We start from the raw sequence: 17169 nt of genomic DNA on the forward strand, positions 1-17169 counted from the left end.
ATAGTATTTATGTGTACAATCCATTTCTTATGCATGGTGTATTTGAAAATATGTTTATATATATTATAAATATAATGAAGACATCAGATGTAAAAGCCTCTAAGGGTCAATTGAAATTTTCTCCTAGAATTATAGGAGAAATTAAAGTACAAAAAATTAAAATCAAGTTTTGGCAAAAATTTATAATTAAGTTGATCAAGCTTGTATATTTATGTTCAGTTATTTCACTAATGGTAGTGAAAAAGAGCAATTGCCATAAAAAAAAGAAGTATCTTTATTGATTCGTTCATTGATGGTAATTTCATAAGCTGTACATTTTATATATATATATATATATATATATATATATATATATATATATATACACACACACACACACATACACACATACATGTATACAGGCACACTGCGTGTGCTATTTCCATCAATGAATGAATCAATAGAGATACACACATAAGTTAATTATGTAACGTTATCTCTATTGATTCATTCATGTTTATTCATGGATGGTAATAGCACAAGCAAATAAATTACTTTTTACTTGCCAAAAATCAGCATATCATCATTCACAGGTTTGTGTGTTTTTCTGAGGTAAAATTTATTAGCTAAATAAACTATGATACTTACGTTATTTGAGAAATTCCGTAAAAGCTCTCGATCTGTGAGTAGCTGACCGACGCCTCCTCTTGATTGTGAGCTCGAACGACGTAAAAACGCAGATGAAGGCAGAAAGCAGAACTAAAAACATCGCTCGCAGTTGGTGCAGTCAGTGCAATGGGCTCTTTAAATTTTCGCTGTTATGATAGCGTATGTCACGTGACATGCTCTGGTGACAGCGTATGTCACGTGACATTTCTAATATGGCGCATGTAGTACATCCGGACTCCATTCATACTACCCATATTCATACTATATAGAATGTACTTTTTTAACGGTCGTGAAGTACGTTCTAATTTAAATGTAGTACCTACTCACATAGTACGCGATTTCGGACGCAGCTATGGTGTGACCTATCAAATATAACTTATCAAAAATAAATTAATAATAGTGATAATAATAATAAACTAAGCAATGAAGTGTCATAATAAAAAATATATATAAAAAGGGGGGTATTAAATACAAATACAATTATTTTATAATAAACTTAAAAATAAAATGCTAATATTTTAATTATTTTTATTTGAACCTTAATTATTATTTATAATTTGAATTATTTCAAATTTTCATTTCAAACTTAAAATTAACAAGCTTTTATTTTGGCGGGTTGCCGGTAAATAAGTGTAAATAATCGTCAGTGAATGAAATGTCACAGTTTTGTATATTGCTTTGAAAACATTAGCAGGTAGCCTAGATTTACACTTTCATGTATCTAAAGATCATAAAGATTTATTATTTCAATTTGAATAGAAATCTCATACAGTACAGTTTGTTGATCTAAAATGATAATTGTGAATTAACAGCTGTTAACCATGTCGGTATGCAAACGTGCGCTTTTACTTACACAGTGCATTTCTTATTGCCGACAACATATGTGCACCAAATTATATTCATGTTTGTGTAACACTGTGTCAGATAATTTGATGCTGTTCCACTGAAACACCTCTGATTTACTTTTTAAATAAAGTCATTTCAAACCTTTTCTCTTCATGCTGGACTGGAGAAAAGATCACTGAGAAATTTATACATTAAAAAATCTACGAGGTTGATGTATTGATTAAATCTGCAGGTATTGATCATGCTAATGTTGTTTTAAAACAACTGCAATTACAAAATAATTTACCATTGCACAATACATTTTTACAATTAATAACATTGCAACATGTATATTGACTGTTGAATATTTGCTTGTATTTGAGTTTGAGTAATCTCCGTGGCCCTAATAAAAGTTAATTTTCAATGACAAACATAGTTCATTGTACAACAATGCAAATAATGAGGCCTACAAGATTTTGGCTATGGCACTTGAAAATACATCCAAAAAATAATAATAACTTGTCTTCCCATATAAAAAATAAACCATGCTTTAATTATATTAAAAGAGGAGTAAAAAAATGTTTTATATTTTGTATTATTTTATGTATTTATTTGGGGTATTGATTAACAGTTGCATAACTACAATTTTACTACAAATATTTAATTTGTGGTTATCATGGTTTAAATATAGAAACTTTTTTTTTTTTGTAAAACCATGGTTAATTTGTTGTTTTGGGGAAAATAAATGGTTCTAAATTGTTACACTAATAATTGATTAAAATGTTAGCAATGGTTCTATCCAAAATGTATTTAAATAACTAGATACTGAATAAATCTTGAATAAACTGCTTGAGATGTTTATTGTGTTGACATGACTTTTATTTTGGCACGGCGTTGTGACGTCATAATGCAGCATCGTGCTCCTGCATCTGTTGTGATTCGGCTGAAGAAAGGTGTGTGTTTTTAAACATTTATAATGTTCACATCTATGCAAACCGTTGAGCCTGTTTATAGTTGTTGTTTTTACAAGCGATATAAGGTTTACTCATTAATATTGACTGTAACATTACAACGCGTTTTCTAGAGTCTGTGCACGTTGTTTTGAGCTAGTAAAGCGCGTTCAAACACGACGAACAGAATTGCGAATCATGAACACGATTCCGAGTCAATTGAATCATTTGATTCACAAAACGATTCTCTGTTTTGAATCGCTCGATTCAGCGACACATGCTGGACAAAACACAAACGCGTTTAATAATGATAACTTTTACAAATCCACATGACACGTTTTGAGGGGAGTGCAATCGATTAAATGTGATCAACAAACTATTACAATATAAATGATTAACAATATAAGTGTATGTCTAAATATGTCTGTAATTTGTGTTCTTGTATTAATTTGTTGTACCAGTTTTTAAAGTTTTTATCTAATTATGGCCAGTTTTCAAATACTTTGGTTAAACCAGGATCAGGCTATAGTTCAATCATATAAGTAGTTTTTATAAAAGTGTCTTAGAAAAAAAATATTAGTTTAAAATATATTTAATTTTATTTTATGTGTAGTAAACCAATGTTTAATTTCATAAAAGTACATCTGTAATTAAAACATTATGTAATTGAGTGCGGAGTAATCTTACCTGACGCTGCTACCATAGCCAGCCTTAGCAGTTTACCTGATCTGGCTTTTGATTTTATTATTGTTATTTTTATTATTGTTATTTAGCGTCTGTGAAATAAAAAAAAATTCAGTCCAAATAGGGCTTAACTATAAATGTCAGTAATTTGTGTTCTTGTATAAATTTTTTATATGTAATCAGTTTTTAGTGATTTTTATATAATTATGGTCTGGTTTCATAGACGGGGCTTAGTTTAAACCAGGATTAGGTAATAGTTCAATTATTACTTTTTCAGATACTTTCACAAACATAAAAAAATATATATATATGATTTTAAGATCAGTCAGTGCAAGTTCAATTCAGTTAAAACCGCTCAGACTGTGAAACTGTAGGCTTGTCATTTAATGCCATTAATTATCACTCTGAGTCAGATTTATTCTCATCTTAAACATGACAGACTGTCCAATCACAGAAAAACTCCCGAGATCCACACACTGTTATGAAGATGGCGTTTATTAAAGAGGAGATTGAAGACGTGAAGATTGAAGAAACATTGAGAGTCAAACATGAAGATACTGAGGAACAAACAGGTTGGTTTTCATTCTTAATAAAATGTCAAGCTGTACAGGAAACCATGATGTTTTTGAAGCATGTCCAGGTGTGTAAAATACTTGAGAAATCTAACTAAATTACTGTACTTATTACTTTTGGGACATTTGTGTTGTTGACTGAAGTACTTGATTACGTTTCTAAAGAAATTTAATTTCAATTTGAGAAGTACTTGTTATATGTTTGTTTTCTACCATCTTACACAAGTTAAATATAACAGAAGCTCAAACTTGTGCTCGAAGTGTTTGTGTTAACGAATCTGAGGAAGCATATTGAAGTTTCAGTATTGAAATATAATACTGCTGGATCTACTTTAGACATTTAACCACCTGAACTCAGCATGATTTCTTACACTTTGTTGCACCAATACAATGATGCATCTGTAAGGCCATAAACACACGTTTTTATTTTCTATAGCATTTTCTTGTCCTGCTTCAAGAGGGTGCCTGGGCATAGATTTATCTGGACAACTGCAGGCCCTGAAAGAAAGCAGCACTGATGTCCGTAGAATGGACTTGCCACTGATTTTGACAAATTACAGCTAATAAGAGCATAAGAGAGTCAGAAGCACAGGCTGACCAATCTTTCTGCAGCTCAAGAGTATATAGCTCTTCAGAAACTTCTGGCTACGCGTCACGCTTTGGGAACGATACCATTCAGAGTTTCTTTGAGATTACCATATTTACAGGTGTTTCTCTAAGTTAGAATGTCGAGGAAAAAGTTGCAGTAAATTAACTGCAGCAATTCAACTCAAATTGTAAAACTCGTGCATTAAATAAATTCAATGCACACGGACTCAAGTAGTCGAAGTCTTTGGTTCTTTTAATTGTGATGATTTTGGCTCACATTTAACAAAAACTCAACAATTCACAACATCTCAACAAATTCGAATATGTTGACATGCCAATCAGCTAATCGACTCAAAACACCTGCAAAGGTTTCCTGAGCCTTCAAAATGGTCTCACAATAAGCTAGCTGTTCACAGAGTGCTGGATCCAAGCATGTTGAGTGGAACGAAAAAGTTGCTCAACCAACCAGAAGAACTGCATCATAATGAGGATTGTCATGCAAACTAGATTCAAGAATTTTAGAGAACTTCACAAGGAATGGACTGAGGCTGGGGTCAAGGCATCAAGAGCCACCACACACTGACATGTCAAGGAATTTGGATGCAGTTGTCGTATTCCTCTTGTTATGCCACTCCTGAACCAAAGACAATGTCTGGGGCGTCTTACCTGGATTAAGGAGAAGAATAAATGGACTGTTGCCATTGGTCCAAAGTTTTTTTTTTTTTTCAGATGAGAGTAAGTTTTGTATTTCATTTGGAAACCAAGGTCCTAGACTCTGGAGGAAGGGTGGAGAAGGTCATAGCCCAAGTTGCTTGAAGTCCAGTGTTAAGTTTCTAGTCTGTGATGATTTGGGGTTCAATGTCATCTGCTGGTGTTTGTCCATTTAGTTTTTCGAAAACCAAAGTCACTGCACCCGTTTACCAAGAAATTTTGGAGCACTTCATGCTTCCTTCTGCTGACCAGCTTTCTAAAGATGCTGATTTCATTTTCCAACAGGATTTGGCACCTGCCCACACTGCCAAAAGCACCAAAATTTGGTTAAATGACCATGGTGTTCGTGTGCTTGACTGGCCAGCAAACTCTCCAGACTTGAACCCCAGAGAGAATCTATGGGCTACTGTCAAGAGGAAAATAAGAAACAAGAAACCACAAAAAATGCAGATGAGCTGAAGGCCACTGTCGAAGAAACCTGGGCTTCCAGACCACCTCAGCAGTGCCACAAACTGATCACCTCTATGCCACGCCGAATTGAGGCAGTAATTAAAGCAAAAGGAGCCCCGACCAAGTATTGAGTACATGCACAGTAAATTAACATACTTTCCAGAAGGCCAACAATTCACAATTTTTTTATTGGTTTTATGAAGTATTCTAATTAGTTAAGATAATGAATTGGTGGGTTTATGTTAAATGTGAGCCAAAATCAACTACTTCAGTCTGTGTGCATTGAATTTATTTATTTCACGAGTTTCACAATTTGAGTCGAATTACTGCAATTAATGAACTTTTCCTTGACATTCGTCTTTTTTTTAATTATTATTATCATCTCTGATTCTGGCAATGTCCGAGCTGTTAGAACTCTTGTGAACGCGCTTCACAGCAACAGGCATCATGTTTGAAATAAATTATATAAGTAATGTTCAGTTTCTTGCACAGACCGATTGTTTGGTGTCTTTACTCATCAATGTACCTTCATGAACTGCAGGGTTTAATTTAGATTTGTCTGTACATGTTTTTTTTTTCTGTCATAGATTCTGTTATCATTGCCATGCATTGTACGACTGAAAGACCGCAACGGTCTGCTTTGATATACTCTAACAAGAGTCCCTCCATGTCTTACAAATACAACAGCTCCATCTTGATCAATAACAACCCTGGTCCCTTCAACTCAGGACAGTCTGCCCTTTTGTAATATATCTTGTCATCCACCACATACATGTCATCTGTGGGTCTAAGCTGCCTACATAGTGCCCTTCTTATTCACTCAGGAGACTCTGCTTCTGTAAATGCTTTTCTAGAAGCATCTAAAGCAGAAATGTGTTCTCCTACTTTAGCACTCACAGTGGTACCTTCTAGAGCAGGCAATTGATCAACTAATACAGAAGGAAGGTAAGGGTTCTGTCCAAACACTAATTTTTATGGACTGTAGCCATGAACATTCAACATGGCTGAAACGTGTGAAGTGGTCGATGATGTAAAGTTACCAAACACCTGGTTCTAACTCATGAGATCAACTGCCAATGTCTTGTATTGTGAAATCATGGGCAACCCCACAGCAGGCTTAGGCTTTTTCCTCCTGTACTTTTGGCATATTTCACAGTCATATACTATTTGCTGCCAACGTGTGATCAAACTTTTCACAGAGCTTCAGAAGGACTTTGCGTTTCTCATCTTGAGTCATATTTTGTCACTGTTAGAACTTCCTCTTCAGTTTGATCTTTTTTTAGTGTCTTTGTCTCTTGTGGAATAAACCTAATTCCCATCTCTGAACCAAATCTTTCATGGAGGCCTTTGTGATGTTACATTCCTCAATATTTGCATTTGCAGGTTTTCATGTTTGGTTTTCTTGTGGCAAATAGGGCTGGGTACTGAACTTCCATGCCTTTATTGTATCGAACGAAAAACTTCTATACTATGAGTATCGAATTGTTTTTTATCTTTCGGTGCCAGATTTCACTTAGAAAAAGCCAAGAGGCCGTTTTTTTTGTTTTTTTGTTTGTTTTTTGAAAACACAATAGCCCTGGGACATCAGGCTAGCGATTTTGCGAGCCCTGCACCTCAGATCTATCCAGTTTGTGAAACACTGGTTTTGTTAAACAAAATAAATGATTATTTTAAAAGATTTACTCAAAAGAATCATCGGTTCACTAATCGGATCATGAACTTGTATTACCGAGCCAAAGATGATCTATTATTGAACATCTCAAATGAATAAAGACTTCAAGTTCATCTGAAAAGCACATAATGCTATCGTTTGAGTTTATCAAAGTGTGAGTTCTAGGAGAATGTTTGTGTCTTGATGAGCATATTGCTCACTAGAATTGCCCTATTGGTTAAAATCCCCAAACTATTTACTTAAATATTAAATTAATAAATTACATCAAAACAGGGGCGTTTGCGTTATGATGTGGTGGGCTGCTCTGGGCCAGAAAGTCCAGGGCCACTTTTTGGTCCCAGTCTGCCCTTGAATGGCGCACCCCTATCAAAAAAGCACAACCAGTTGTATTAATAATGTTATCTTGAGTGTAAAGTGTTACCAGAATTTGTTTTAATTAAGGTGAAAAATAAAAGTTTTGTGTTTAATGTATTTGTGTTGATGTTGAAATGGATTTTAAAACATATGGTATCGAAAAAAGTATCGTTAGGAACCGGTATCGAAATTGGCACCAGATCAAAAGATTTTAAACAATACCCAGCCCTACTGGCAAACAGCACAAATAGCCCAACTATTCAATGTTTTTTCATCAAAATAAGAATAGGCTTCATATCCACTGCTACTATAATAAATAATAAATGCACTTTATTTCTTTCATTGCCTCATCTCTCACATTTGCAACACTGCTCCTCTACAACACCCCCTTTTTACATGCACGCTCACCTTTTAACCATCGCATGTGCTAACCTCATTTTTTTTTAACCCAGGAGAACTTTCTTCCATGTGAAAAGAGTTGGGATGAAATAACATTTTAACATCATCCTCTCGCAATCCCCATGACTGAAGAACTTCCTTTGTTAATGTTGGTTTCTTTGTGATATTAAACTGGGCTAACTTTCCATTGTCTTTTTTCACCATAGACCTCATGGCGCTGAAAGAGGAGCGCATAGTACCAAATGTAAAGGAAGAGAAAGAACAATATGAGACTCATCATGATTTTAAAACCGTAAGCCACAGATTAAAGAGACTTTCTCACAGAAAGCGGCTCATAAAACAGGAACTACGAGTTATGTTCACTCTGAAAAGAGTTTCAATGAACACGGAACCCCTAAAAGTCTTAAAGTCCACAGGAGAATTCATACTAGAAAGAAGTCTTTCACATGCCAACAGTGTGGAAAAAGATTTACTCAAAAAGTAAACCTTAACAGGCACATACAAATTCACTCTGGAGAGAAGCCTTACACCTGCAAACAGTGTGGAAAGAGTTTCAATAGAAAAGAAGACCTTAACAGGCACATGAGTATTCACACTGGAGAGAAGCCCTTCACCTGCCAACAGTGTGGATTCAGTTTCACACATAAAGGAAACCTTAACAGACACATGAGAGTACACACACTAGACAAGGCTTACACTTGCAAACTGTGTGGAAAGGGTTACGATCAATATGTAAACTTTTACAGGCATATGAGAGTTCACACTGGAGAGAAGCCTTGCATCTGCAAACATTGCGGACTTCTATTCAATAGAAAAGTAAACCTTAAAGACCACATGAAAGTTCACACTAGAGAGAACTGCCAACTGTGTGGAAGGATCATTCATAAAGGATTCCTTAGTAGACACATGAGAACTCACACTGAAGAAAAGTGTTACGTGTGCCATCAGTGTGGAAGAAGTTTTAACCGAAAAGGAAACCTTAACAAACATATGACAATTCACACTAGAGAAAAACTTTATACATGAACTCCGTAGTGTTGCCACTGTACCAAGATTTCAGTATTTAGTAAAAAATACCACTGAAAATCCTTGGTTCTCTGTACCAATTTTGGTACCAAAGCTAAATGCAAAAACAAATGATTTACATATGATTACATATATTAAGTGTATATCAAATAGATGGAATGTGAAGTATTAAAAACACTTTACAATAAGATTTCTTCTGTTAGATACCATGACCTATAAGTAAATAATAGTAAGATGGCATTTATTCTTCTTATGGTTCATTTCAAAATGTACTAATACGTAAATCAAGTTCAATCAGTTAAAATTATTGAATGCACAATGAACAAACATGAATGATCAAGTTCAGAAATATTACTGAATGTCGTAAAAATACATTGTTCACTCATTGTAAGATAGATGTTCGTCCAGAGTCTCGTCACGTCTCAGCTGTTTGTTCATAGTCAGGTCACTTCCTGTCAGCTGCACCTAGATCACCCAGACTGGTATCCCGAAAACCCACTTACTCTAGCTCTCCTGTTCCTGAACTATTTCTCCTGTCTGTAGTGCTTCCCACAATGGGAATTGCTTTATGGAGTGTATGGGCTACACCACTGAGACTCGTGAGACAGCAGCACCTACTACGATGTTTCCAGAGGTGGCAGGTAATGCTGCAGAAACTTCCAAGGTAATGGCTCACGCTGTCTTGTCCTCAGAGGAGATTGCGCCCGCTGCAGTTTCTCCAGAGATGGCAGCTCATGCTGCTTGTACCTTCTGAGGTAGCGATGCCAGCTTCAGCTTCTTGTACGGTGGTGGCACCCATTATTGAACTCTCCCTGTTTTCTTATGATACTGCTGTAGAACCTCCAGAGCTGTCAGTTGTACCCTTCTGTGATTTCTCTGCCTGCCCTGTCACGGCCATGGAGGCCGTCCATGAACTCATGGCCTGTTCTTTCAGAAATATCACATTATTGGGGTCATTTTTCAACCCGCGGCAACAGTGTTAAAGTAGCCCACTTGGTAACAATGGAGAGGAAACTTGATACCACCAGTACTTAAGAAAACCTGGTACATTAACATTAGAATCTTTTAGTACCAACTTGGTACCGAAATACTGGGTCTTTTCGATCTACAAGGAAGGTCTGAAGCCCACATGAGAGTTCACAATGGAGAGAAGCTCTTCACCTGCCAACAGAGTGGAAAAAGTTTTACTCGAAAATCACAACATAACTTTCCCATGAGAAAATTACACAGCATATTTTCAACACAATCTTGATCAACTGTTTTATGTCATCAGTGTGGAAGGAGTTTCACAGACAGGAATCATGTAATAATGTTATGATGTGTAGGAAGCTCAGGGTCTGTTTGTAATATCTTTTCATTGTGTGTTTTTCTGAATAGTGGAGTTCTGTGTATTTATTTAAAGATGTCATCTGTTACGGCTCTCACTGACTGACTGCACTGCTGCCTGATAGCACGGGGCTTGTTACTTGATCATGTTCTCGCTGAAAATCTGACCCTTACTGTGATTTTTTTGTCTACTCCCGCAAACATTCTAATAATGTATATAATTTACACTGCTGTTCATCACAAAACTGGACTGTATATAGTCTTTTATATGTTTTAGGTATACATCACAAATGACCAGAGATGGGTATAATTTGTTACACAGTGACTTACTGTATTCTAATTACTTCACCTGGTTTACGAAGTAATGCGTTAAATTTTAAATTGATGACATTTTTTTTAAGCATCCATTCAGCTGTTTTGTTATACCAACTAAAATAGTTCCAACTTCCAAACAAAGATCACAGCAGAAGTATTGTGCAATCTCCAAGCTCGCAGAGATAATTAATTAGTTAATTGAGTGACTCAATGACTCACTCATTAAAGTAACTTACCCAACACTGCAAATTACACATTTTACAAATATACAGGTTCATCTCAATAAATTAGAATGTTGTGAAAAAGTTCATTTAATTCAACTTAAATTGTGAAACTTGAGCATTTAATAAATTCAGTGCATACAGACTGAAGTAGTTAAAGTCTTTGGTTATTTTAATTGTGATGATTTTGGCTCACATTTATCCAAAACCCACCAATTTACTATCTCAACAAATTACAATATGGTTCCATGCCAATCAGCTCAAAACACCTGGAAAGGTTTCCTAAGCCTTCAAAATGGTCTCTCGAGCAGTGTCCCAAAGTTAAGTGCATTGACTCTGGAGTGCGCATTTGAAGTGCAAATGCGTCACAATGGCGAAAAGAAAACTGATGAATTTCAAGTGACTTCAAGTGTGCCCTTCATTTCCCATGAAATTTAAGTGCACATCTTATGGACACTTCACACCCTACCAAATCCCAGAATCACTTGCGTGGACCAGGGATCTCATTTATAAAACTCTTCGTAGATTTCATCCTAAAAGTGTACGTAGACACAAAAGCTAGATTTTGCGTATGCACAAAAGTTTTCAAATTTATAAATCCATGCGTCAGATCCAGCGCAAAAATCCCTTTATAAAACACAGTCAGGGGAAGACTGTGTATACGTGCATCTCTACCTTATCCCCTTCCCGAAATAACCATATATAGAGCTTACAACGCCTTGTTTTATGATGCATAGCCTCATCTGCATATCATTTACATGTACGTGACACAATGTTTAACACCGAGATATTAAGGAAATATGAAATGGGAACGATAATGCCATTTGTGCCGCACATAAATTTGTATTGCTAGAAATTATCCAGTATCTTTGTTTCATAACAAATATATGAAAATATCCATAAAATAAATGTTTTAAAGTTGTTCTCAGATGTTGATCTCATTCTTTTACTCTGGCCAAATAATATTCAGATAAAGTTAAATGTATGCAGTTTTGCTGATGAACATATTTTAGCTATTTTAGTGGAAATAGGCCGGTATTTATTGCAGTGTAAATACAATTGTCTGATTTGGCTCATCATTGACAAAGTATTTTAAAAAGTATTTTATTTTGTTTTCTCCAAGTTATATCGTTTAAACTTAGTGGTACAGTATTGTTCAAAATAATAGCAGTACAATGTGACTAACCAGAATAATCAAGGTTTTTAGTATATTTTTTATTGCTACGTGGCAAACAAGTTACCAGTAGGTTCAGTAGATTGTCAGAAAACAAACAAGACCCAGCATTCATGATATGCACGCTCTTAAGGCTGTGCAATTGGGCAATTAGTTGAAAGGGGTGTGTTCAAAAAAATAGCAGTGTCTACCTTTGACTGTACAAACTCAACTATTTTGTACAAACATTTTTTTTTTCTGGGATTTAGCAATCCTGTGAATCACTAAACTAATATTTAGTTGTATGACCACAGTTTTTTAAAACTGCTTGACATCTGTGTGGCATGGAGTCAACCAACTTGTGGCACCTCTCAGCTGTTATTCCACTCCATGATTCTTTAACAACATTCCACAATTCATTCACATTTCTTGGTTTTGCTTCAGAAACAGCATTTTTGATATCACCCCACAAGTTCTCAATTGGATTAAGGTCTGGAGATTGGGCTGGCCACTCCATAACATTAATTTTGTTGGTTTGGAACCAAGACTTTGCCCGTTTACTAGTTAGTTTTGGGTCATTGTCTTGTTGAAACAACCATTTCAAGGGCATGTCCTCTTCAGCATAGGGCAACATGACCTCTTCAAGTATTTTAACATATGCAAACTGATCCATGATCCCTGGTATGCGATAAATAGGCCCAACACCATAGTAGGAGAAACATGCCCATATCATGATGCTTGCACCTCCATGCTTCACTGTCTTCACTGTGTACTGTGGCTTGAATTCAGAGTTTGGGGGTCGTCTCACAAACTGCCTGTGGCCCTTGGACCCAAAAAGAACAATTTTACTCTCATCAGTCCACAAAATGTTCCTCCATTTCTCTTTAGGCCAGTTGATGTGTTCTTTGGCAAATTGTAACCTCTTCTGCACATGCCTTTTTTTTAACAGAGGGACTTTGCGGGGGATTCTTGAAAATAGATTAGCTTCACACAGACGTCTTCTAACTGTCACAGTACTTACAGGTAACTCCAGACTGTCTTTGATCATCCTGGAGGTGATCATTGGCTGAGCCTTTGCCATTCTGGTTATTCTTCTATGCATTTTGATGGTTGTCTTCCGTTTTCTTCCATGTCTCTCTGGTTTTGCTCTCCATTTTAAGGCATTGGAGATCATTTTAGCTGAACAGCCTATCATTTTTGCACCTCTTTATAGGTTTTCCCCTCTCTAATCAACTTTTTAATCAAAGTACGCTGTTCTTCTGAACAATGTCTTGAACGACCCATTTTCCTCAGCTTTCAAATGCATGTTCAACAAGTGTTGGCTTCATCCTTAAATAGGGGCCACCTGATTCACACCCGTTTCTTCACAAAATTGATGACCTCAGTGATTGAATGCCACACTGCTATTTTTTTGAACACACCCCTTTCAACTAATTCAACTAATTGCCCAATTGCACAGCCTTAAGAGCGTGCATATCATGAATGCTGGGTCTTGTTTGTTTTCTGAGAATCTACTGAACCTACTGGTAACTTGTTTGCCACGTAGCAATAAAAAAATATACGAAAAACCTTGATTATTCTGGTTAGTCACATTGTACTGCTATCATTTTGAACAATACTGTATGTATGTGTGTGTGTATTACGGCGCTTATTCCCAGAGATGCGTATAAAAAGTGCAGTCTCTTTGAGCTGTAATTCAAAGACACTAGTCTGTCACGTATCAAGATTTGATTAATTGTACAGCCCTACTTTTGATTAATAAATAAAAATATCCAAATTCAGTGACGTTCTGCTTTATACAGTTAGTTTCATTTGTGAGTGGATTCCGCAATTCGATCTGCGTCGCATCGCTAACACAGACGGGATGAATTTATAAATGAAAGTGTGAAAGTTCTGTCACAAAACGAAGTTGTTACATACCCTCACTCTTTTTGTGTATACTGAAATCCTTGACCCTTCCTAGTGGTCAACATTATACGGCGTATACGTAGACTACACCACTGGAGGACATCCGACATCACATCTTACCTGATGATCAGGACGTTGAATGGGTAAATCCTCATTTAGTTCCTGTTGTGAGATTTCAATTGTGGTGGCAGGTGTGTTGACTTCACTGCTGATCCTTTGCATCACACTTGTTTGAGTAGGACAGTCCAAAGAAAATGGTATATCAAAATGTTCACTTCCAGCTATCGGTAGCTCAGATGTAACGTTTAGCATTGATACGAGCAAAATTCACGATCTGTAAATTAAGTATCAAACAATTTATCAATACACACCAGTTAGCTTGAGCAACAGCATATCACTGATTTATAGAGTGTGTTGGAAATATTCAGATAAGTTTGATGAATCCCCAATAGATGAGCCTGAAGCAGCAGCCTTGTTATAAGATAAAGTAGAACTTCATAACATTAATTGTTTAAACTTTGAGTAGTTAAAATATTTTTAATAAATTTTTTATATTTTTTTTTAAATCATGTTTCCTTTTTTTTTTTATCTTACACAGCCCCCAGCCTGACATCAGATGATGAACCACAGCTCTGACATCTTAAATGACTGCATTGAGGAAAGTTTGGAGAATGACACGGCAAGTGAACAAGTACCAACTTCACCCTCAAATCAAACGGATTACACAAGCACAGATCCAGGTTGCTGGGGCTGCATTAAAGAAACAGCCAGGGAATACTAGTTTGAGAAAGGACCTTTAATATTCCAAAACAGAAATGCAGATTTTTCTGCATCAGAAAAACAGTACAAACACCAGAAAATGAGTTTTTCTAAAAGCCACACACGCAAGCTTGCAAATGGTGTATCTGTGTCACGGGGATGGATGCTTTATTCTCAATCGAAGGGATGTGCATTTTATTTTGTGTGTCTCTTGTTTTCAGAGAAGAAAGATTCCCAGTTTTCCTCTTTTGTCTTTAATGACTGGAAGCACGCACAACAGCGTGTGGTCGAGCATGAGAGTTTTGAGTCACATCACAGCTGTATGTTTGTGTGGGCATCTCGAACTGCAGAGAAAAGGCAGATTGACAACGAACTACGAGAACAGTTTCAGACAGAATGCAACTACTGGGTAAATGTACTACAAAGGGTTGTGGCCCTTGGGAAGTTCCTAGCCCACGGGCCTTGACGTTAAGGATATGGCAGCTCATGGTATGGGTGACCCCCCTGTTATCGAGCCTTCCATCGCCAGGCACCTTAACCCCGCTCAGGATGGGCTGATCGCTCCCCCTAAGCCGGTCTTGCTCAACGAGATGGACCATTTTTCTGTCTCAGTTCACCAGGCCATATAACAAGTCCTCGGCCTAGGCTGTCAGGGCCCTGAACGTTTCTTCTCTTCTCCCCGCTTACCAGGCGGAGATTTTGGACGAATTAGGGCAACAGCTGGAAAAAGAAACTTCTCTATCCTTGTGGAAGAAGATCCTCACTGTGAACAACCTCATCCTCCATTACGCTCAGCAGGCAGTCCAAGCCTTTGGGCGCTCTATGGGGCTTTATGTGGCGGGAGAGCATGTGCTCTGGCTTAACCTGTCTGGCCTTCTTGACACTGAGAATCGGCACATCATGGGCGCGTCAGTGGAGCCCTGCCAGGCTCTCTTCAGCCCCGCCATCGCATTGATGCAACAATGGTGTGATGATGAAAAGGAGGAGGATGAGGCCTTCAAGTTATCCCTTCCTAGGTAGGCGGCCCCACGCCAGGCACCCCCTGCGTGTTTGCCTAACACACCTGCCATGCGACGACATTTTGACCAGGGCAAGGAAAGACCCACAACAAACCCCTCCACGGCAGAATAACCCACCGCCTGCTAAGCACCTGGGAAAATTGACTGCAGCTGCGGCCATCTAAGCCTACCTCCACTGACTCGAAGTGTAAGCGGCCTGCCTGATGTTTGGCTGATGGGGGCACTGAGTCCGCGTTCACAGGCCACGACCCCTCCGGACTCTCTTCCTGTCCCAGAACCCCCGTACGAAAGACATATTAGGCAGCCACTCCTGAGGGTGGTTAGTATAATTTTCGGCATAAGGCTATTTGGACTGAATGTTGAATTTATTTGTGTAGGCTTTGTATAATGGTCGTCAGTGTAACCGTTGCCTAGAAAATTATGTAATCTGGACTGGTTTCTCAATGGTACTAGAACCAATAAATTAGTTAAAAACCATAGATTTAGTGTTCTAATAACAACAATTAGAGTTCTAAATCTAGGGTGTCAAATTAACTAATTGGTTCTACAACCAACAAAATGTTGATGGCAGGTCTGTGTCTGTCAGACCTCTACCTGGCCATTTCATACTGGACGGAGCTGCGCTCAGTCTGACTTTCTGTGGGCCTGGAGGAATTAGCCATTTCACACTGGCTGCCCTGTCGCTGTTCTTGCGGAAGAATTACTGATGAAATCAGGGCAAGTAGCTGCCGTGCCCTCTCCAGTGTCTCAGCTGTATTTAACTGGAAAAGGATTTTAGTTAAGTTGTACAAACATATTTAAAATAACTATCTTGCTCCAATGTACTTAACTAAAAATAATTTTCAATGGCTTACCTGTGGTTGGTTTTCCATGCTGGGATTTATGCATGTGGGGAAGTTGTGGCCTAATGGTTAGAGTCAGACTCCCAATCGAAGGGTTGTGAGTTCGAGTCTCAGGCCGGCAGGAATTGTAGGCAGGGGGAGTGAATGTACAGTTCTCTCTCCACCTTCAATACCACAACTTAGGTGTCCTTGAGCAAGGCATCGAACCCCCAACTGCTCCCCGGGCGCTGCAGCATAAATGGCTGCCCACTGCTCCGGGTGTGTGTTCACTGCTCTGTGTGTGTGCACTTCGGATGGGTTAAAAACAGAGCACAAATTCTGAGTATGGGTCACCATACTTGGCTGAATGTCACGTGACTCACTTTTTGTTTTTTAACCGGGTAGGTCCCCTTGAGATACGCTATCTTTTCTACCAGGGAGTCCTGGTCAAGATAGGCAGCAAAAGTCAAAGTTACAAAGAAATACACATCACCACATAATAGAGTTGTTCCGATTCCGATACTAGTATCGGAAATATCACCGATACCACAACAAATTTTGGCATCGGCGAGGGCATGAACCCATATACCAATCCAATACCAATTCTTAAACAAGACCTAGTTATGACCCCTAGCTTTGCCTGACCGCTGCACGGTTCTTCTTCGCTGCTCAGAATGCATTGCAAACACAGGAAGTTGTGCTGTGTTGCCACAAGCAACCCCTGTTTAAAGCAGCGAAGAAGAAATAAAAATGCGTTAGCAGCACTGA

General features: G+C 37.7%; 1 long non-coding RNA gene across 1 annotated transcript; it reads left to right on the forward strand.

The window, feature by feature from the left end:
* The first annotated feature begins 2368 nt into the window (after positions 1 to 2368).
* LOC113047086 (uncharacterized) lies at positions 2369 to 10788 on the forward strand. The gene is made up of 3 exons (XR_003276200.1): positions 2369 to 2426; positions 3547 to 3679; positions 8060 to 10788. It is a non-coding gene; the product is annotated as an uncharacterized LOC113047086 (long non-coding RNA).
* The last annotated feature ends 6381 nt before the right edge of the window (positions 10789 to 17169 follow it).

Source organism: Carassius auratus, chromosome 28, assembly GCF_003368295.1.
Source record: "Carassius auratus strain Wakin chromosome 28, ASM336829v1, whole genome shotgun sequence".
NCBI classification, from domain to species: Eukaryota; Metazoa; Chordata; class Actinopteri; order Cypriniformes; family Cyprinidae; genus Carassius; species Carassius auratus.